Source organism: Leptidea sinapis, chromosome 4 (genome assembly GCF_905404315.1).
Source record: "Leptidea sinapis chromosome 4, ilLepSina1.1, whole genome shotgun sequence".
Lineage (NCBI taxonomy): Eukaryota > Metazoa > Arthropoda > Insecta > Lepidoptera > Pieridae > Leptidea > Leptidea sinapis.
Genome location: NC_066268.1, coordinates 9,723,594 through 9,730,852, shown reverse-complemented (window position 1 = coordinate 9,730,852; position 7,259 = coordinate 9,723,594).

The window sequence follows — 7,259 nt, the reverse complement described above, 5'->3', positions numbered from 1 at the left end:
ATCGAAAGACATAACAGGGTAGTGAAGATAAGATAGACACTTGATCGGATCGTGTTGTGGTAGTAGTTACGCTCGTCAGAATTTTATATTAAGTAATTATTTTCACGCGAATATTGATCAAATTGTAAAACGATTTTGTTCACAAAGGTGTAACTCGTGTTTGTGAATATTATTAGCTCTTTCCGCCTTTTTGCAACACTGATCATACAGAATTAATAAGTGAGATTGTAAGTTACAATTGTATTTAAACGTGGGTACCGACAAATATTGTTTGCTACGACAGCGCCAACTTATCATCGGTCAACAAAACGACCATGAGCAAGTGCGGAGCGTGTGGCAAATTCCTCTCCTCGATAGGAGCCGCTAGTTGTACCATCTGCCCCAGTCTTTACCATAAGGGGTGCGTGGGTGTACCGGATACGGCCACTATCATATAAGACTGGGTTTGCCCAGATTGCAAAAGGAGGACCAAGAAGGGTGACAATAGCACAACCCCTATAAGAGGAATACTCCTACCACTTCATCACAAACCACTACTACTGACATGAGCTCGGAGATTAGAGATATGCGACGCAAGCTTGCGGACTATATGGCAGAGCTTTGCGAACATCGCAAAGAGATGTCTGAACTCCGGAGTACTCTGTTAGGTTTAAATGAGCGCCTCGACTCCGTGGAGCCTAGACTTGATGCAGTTGAGCAGGGTTCCTTGTCGTTGGAGAAGGTGGTGAAGCTGGAGAAGGCGGTAGAGCAGTTAAAGGTGGAGCTCAACGACAAAGACCAGGAGGCCTTATTGACCGACTTAGACATCGGTAACATCCCGGAGCCTGCAGGAGAGAACACAGTTCACACAATCACCATCCTGGCCTCAAAGCCGTGACCCTGGCGCCTGCTGATATCATGTTCGCTGAACGTGTTGGTCGCAACGTGATGGGTAGCGAGATCGCTGTGGACGAGCCGAAGCGGTCGCGGCGCATAGCGGTACGGCTAACTCGCCGCCAGCTACGCGACGAACTGCTGCGCGCGGCGCGGGTCCGCCGCACGTTCTCCAGCATCGATCTCGGGGTGGCTGGTGCACCTTAGGGGGTATACGTCAACGAGTGGTTGACGCGCCATAATCGTCAGTATCGATAATATCGTAATCGGGTTGTATAATGCAGGATCTCTAGGCACAAATCATGATAACTTAGTTGCTAAAGTCAATATGCTTGACCTGGATATACTTGCTGTGAATGAGACATGGTTAAGATCAGGGGAGCCCCACATATCATGGGATACCTGTCCTGAACAATCAAACTCAAAGAAACTAATTACTTTTCTAAGGTGCCTAGGCTTAAATCAATTGATTACATCACCAACTCACTTCACAGAATCTGCACAAACTTTGATAGACACTATTAGTTCTAATCTCACAGCAAAAAATACATTTATTGAACATGTTGCTTCATTGTATGGTCATTGTTTGATTGGATGCGAATTAAATATTAAAAAAGAGAAGACTGAACCTTATACTATTACATATAGACCTATTAAATTCATTAACATAGACAGCTTTAACACTGACTTACAGGCTGGTATAAACTGGGATAACATAATAACACTACATGATATCAATGAAATGGTAGGTAATTTTAATTCACAAATCCTTGCACTTTTTAATCTACATGCACCAAGAAGAACAGCTAGAATTAAAAATAAATCCCGCCCTTGGGTCACAGACTCCATTAAATTAATGATGAGAGCTTATATTAATAATACTATTAATTAATGATGCGAGCTTATATTATTAATTAATTAATTATGATGAAAGCTCGTAAGAAAAAAGTATTGGTACATTTTTTATAGATTTTAATTTTATTTCATTTTATGATCTACAATTTTTGTCTGAGGTACTTTTGTGATAAAACATACCGTTTTGCTGAAAATCGCGAAAAACTAAATTTAGTTTCCACGCCACCTATGAGGTAGTGTACTTAGCGCGGTTTTATAACTTTTTGAATCGTTATATCTCAGAAACGGTGGCTCGTAAGAAAAAAAGTATTGATACATTTTTTTAGATAATTTTATGATCTACAATTTTTGTCTGAGGTACTTTTATGATAAAACTTACTACTTTTTACTTACTACTTTAATTTAATTTAACTAGCAAACCCGGCGAACTCCTTTTCGCCACCAGATGGCTTCGTTTTATGTAACATTTCGTTTGGTGATTAAAAGAAGAAATTTTTTTTTTGTTTTATATTTGAAAAGGAAAAATTTTATTTCATTTCACAACAGTAATGAATTCATTTCGATAAAAAAAATTAAGTGTTATTTAGTTGAACTTCTCTAAGTAAATGAAAGTGAATCCAAAGTAAATACTGAATCGAAGCGTTATACGTGTCCGCAAATTATCCGTTTCATTAAAGTGCTCTTTGGTAAACCACATTTTTTGTTTTTTGGTCTGAAGTTAACACAAACAAAGCGGATGGTTTCCCAACTCGTGAACACGCAACGTATAACTGCCCATGTGAAAAACAATGATTTTCTAAATTTATCCCGCAAACACTAAGCGATTGGCCTTGCGACTTGTTAATTGTCATTGCGAACGCAATGCGAACTGGAAATTGCAATCGTTTGAAGTCAAACGGAAGATCAGTCGGAATCATTGGTATTCGAGGAATACATACATTTTCACCTGCGTACTTTCCGTTAATAATGGTTGCCTCAATCAAATTCGGCATAAGTCTTTTTACCGAAAGTCGAGTACCGTTGCAATGTCGCGGTGGATTCAAATTACCCAATATCATAATAACTGTACCAACTTTGATTTGCAAGTTATGTGGTGGAAATCCTGGTATCTCCAGAGAGTTCAAAATCTCCGTTGGATAATTTACTACATCATCGGGATTTGTTATGGAATCAACGGATTTGTGTGTCACCAAATCGCCAGCAATTTTTGATTGAGTGGTGAAATTCAGTGCATGTACATTATTATTCTTTGCGGCAAGAATTGCTCGTTGACTTAACCAAGTATAATTCTGATAATTCTCACTAATGTTTGGGAAAACATTTTCAATAAGAGCTAATTGAGAGTCTACAAATCGGCAAAAGTCGTTGGTAAGAGTAATTAATCCAGATTTCGCATCAACTGGGACTTTTCCATTACCAACAGCTAACAATTGTTTGAAAAATTGTGCAGCACTTTGATCATTTTGAAGTTGAACTCTCATATTAGTGGTTAGCGATAATGTTTTTACGTTATTCCATAAAGGTGATGCCTTCAGGCCAGCATTCAATTCATCTGCAGGCGTTCCACGGGGAATTACTGTCAACGTCTGCCTGAAATCGCCTGCCAACAATATCATCAAGCCGCCAAAGATGTTGTTATTTCGCCGAAGATCCTTCAGAGTGAAGTTAAGTGCTTCAAGTGATTTCTTATGTGCCATTGTGCACTCATCCCAAACAATGAGCTTGCATTGCATCAACAATTTTCCCATTGCACTGGATCGGGAAATATTGCATGTTGGAGTATCAATTGTGTTTAAATTGAGTGGCAGCTTAAGCGCAGAATGTGCAGTACGACCGCCATCTAGAAGAGTCGCCGCAATTCCAGATGATGATAACGCAAAAGCTATGTCACATTTTGATCGAATAGTGGCCAAAATCAATGAAATTACAAATGTTTTCCCTGCTCCTCCAGGTGCGTTCAGAAAAAATAGAGCACTAGTATTATTGTCCACCGCTTGCATAAATGTTTCGTATACTTGTTTTTGCTGTTCATTCAGCAACGGCACATTATTTCGAACGAATTCCTGCAATGTATCAACATTGTATTGCAGCTCTCGATTTAATTCTTGGTTGAATGCATCGTGCATCGATCGATTTGGCGCAATCATTCCTACTTCAATCAGTAGCTTGTTTGCAATAGTCAAGCATTGATCCTCAATCAGAATCAATCCTTCATTGTAGATTTCATCGGTTATTTGGATGTCAGGATTATTTGTTTGAATGCGCAAGCGATGCAAGATATCTTCATATATGTCGTCTTTGTATTTGTTCCATAACTGAATTGGTTGTGAAGGAAAACATGTGGTGATGATAATTGCGAACAGCGTTCGTATTTGGTACGCATTTGATGAAACAACTGAATCCGCAAGTGTTAAATCCCAATGAGAATCGTTCTCCAGCAAACCCAATAGTTGACATGCTTCTCAATATGTTTGGCATAGGTGGCCATTCACAGTTTTCAAATGCACAAATGATTTGGGTCCACGTACATTTACCAACAGCAGTCGCAAATAAAAGCATTCATCATTTCTAGGATGAACAGTATACATGCGACCTTCTGGACACCTGTGGCCAATCTGGAACTGGAGTTCCTTGTCTGCGACGTTGGAATTTCTTTGTTGATTGATTCCAAGTGTAATACTTGGGCATTTCAACGTACATCAGCGTCGCTGGATCTGCTGCACACTTTGCATAGAAGCTACTCAATGATGTCGATGGTGGTCTCTCAGCTCGTTGTGCCGCATTAGCCTCAGTGAAGTAAACTCTTTGGCGATTTTCCAAATGCACTGCTAATACATTTAGCTTTTTTTATTTATTTTTGGGATATCTTTCATGAATTTGAAATGACAATAATCGCCAAAGTGATTCATTAGTACTGACGTATCTGCCCATTGGAAGTTGCTGATTTCGTCATTCGCATTTTCCGACGCAATATCAAACACAGCCTTTTGTTACGTACTTGCACAAATATTTGATTGATTTGGCCGAAAGACAACTCTCAACGTTTGCATGTGTTTCAAAAATTCGTGATAACAGCGGGCAATATGGTATAATCAATTCATTTCCGATCTCAATCTCTTGATTTTGAACTTTAACTTTGATAGTTTGACCATAATCTTCTTTTGAACGCCGACGATAAACTGGATATTTTATTTTATTTTATTTTATTCGGGAAACAAACAGTACAACTTAATACACTTAAAAAATAAAGCTTAAAATATAAATGACTGACCAATTAAAGTTTCCACAATTAAATAGTACATAGAAAAATGCGAGCAAATTAATTACAATTTAAAAGTACCTATTTGTAATGAAAATAATAAATATTAATTAAATATATTGAATTGAAAATAACAAAATATTTATAGAAAATTATAGATGATTTTAGTAATAATATTAATAATAATAGCATACATTTTAAGTTAATAAAGAGATGCAATATTATTTAATACTAATGAGAATAAATTAAAACTAAGACATTTTCTTAATTTGTTCAATCAACTTCTGTATCGACCCTGAAAAGTAATCAATTGAACAGAATTCTTTGTTGTATACTAAACAAGAACGATGAATGAAGGCATTTTGTGCATAGTTATTTCGTGTTGTATGTAAATTAAATAAAGATTTAATTCGCGAAGATTGTCTTAGACATCGGAAATTAAGGCAATTAAGAAGAAGTGGAGAGTCAATCATATTATGAAGTTATTTTAGCAGAAATGTTTGATCCTTTACCTTACGACGTTTTTCCAGAGAGATTAAGTTAGGAACACATTGATCGATAGCGGAACACCTAAATTTTAAACGCTTTAAGAATTTCGTTTGAATTTTCTCTATTTCTTGAATATGAACTTTGTTATGAGGATTCCAAATTACCGAGCCGAATTGAAGTAAAGAACGAACAAATGCATTAAATAGAAGAATCAGGGTGGTAATATGTTTGAAATCTTGACTCGAAGAACAAACCCAAGCATGCGAAAGGCTTTTGTAGTCACACATCTATAGTGATGAATAAAGGTTAACGAAGAGTCAAGGTGAACGCCCAAATCTCTCACCGATGAAACCCGTTCAATAAGATTTTCATTTAAAGTGTACTTGAATTTAATAGAATTTTTTTTTTGCGAGGAAAAAATTTTACGTTACATTTTTTAATATTAAGTTGTAAGAGATTATCATTGCAATATTTACACAATTCATTCAAATCATCCTGTAATAAGCTACAATCAGAAGGTTTACTTATTGTTTTATATATCTTCATATCATCAGCATAGAGAAGAATTGAAGAATGTTTAAATACTGCAATAATGTCATTTATGTATAGATTAAATAGAAGGGGTCCAAGATGAGATCCTTGAGGAACACCAGAAGTAACAGGCACGAACGTAGAGCAGTAACCTTTAACTGTAACAGCCTGGCTTCTCTGAAAACAAGTCAACACAAAACAATTAATTAATGTAATTAGCTTAATAGTTCAACCCGTGATACAAAGTTCACGAAAACACAACAACTGAAAAAATTGCGCTGTCATTGTTGATATTGAAGAATATAATTTTATTTCCGGAAATGTTATATTTTATATCTCACAATCATGAATCGCTGCGCTGGAGTGCCCCAAGGCTGTGTGCTATCTCCCACACTGTTTCTTCTGCATATCAATGATATTATGTTAGACACCTCTAACATACATTGCTATGCAGACGACAGCACGGGTAATGCAGTATAAACGGGACATGCAGGTCTCTCTAGGGAAATCGTCGACCAGTGCCGGGAGAAACTTGTGTCTTCTATCGAGTCCTCTCTTGAGAAGGTCGCGGAATGGGGAAAATTGAACCTTGTCCAATTTAACCCCCAGAAGACTCAAGTTTGCGCGTTTACCACTAAAAAAACTCCATTTGTCGTATCACCGCTCTTCGACAACACTTCCCTTACAGCCTCGCCTAGTATTGGAATGCTGGGTCTTGATATGTCGAGCGATTGCCAATTCCGCAGCCATCTGGAGAGCAAAGCCAAATAAGCTTCGAAAAAGCTGGGCGTCATTAATAGAGCACGGTAATACTTCAAGCCGGCCCACACTCTAGCGCTCTACAAAGCGCAGGTCCGACCACACATGGAGTATTGCTGTCATCTCTGGTCTGGCGCACCCCAGTATCAGCTCGGTCCATTTGACCGCGTGCCATGCAGAGCGGCTTGAATTGTCGGGGACCCAGTGCTCTGTGAACGGCTGGATCACTTGGTGTTGCGTAGAAACATCGCTTCATTGTGTGTCTTCTACCGCATTTATCACGGGGTGTGTTCCGAAGGGCTGTTTAACCTGATTTCTGCCGCCGAATTCCACCTCCTACTACACGCCACAAGTTAAGATATCATCCCCACCATCTGGATGTTTGGCGGTCCTCCACAGTGCGGTTTTCAAGGAGCTTTCTTTCACGTACAGCAAAGCTGTAGAATGAACTTCCTTGTGCGGTGTTTCCAGGACGATATGACATGGGTACCTT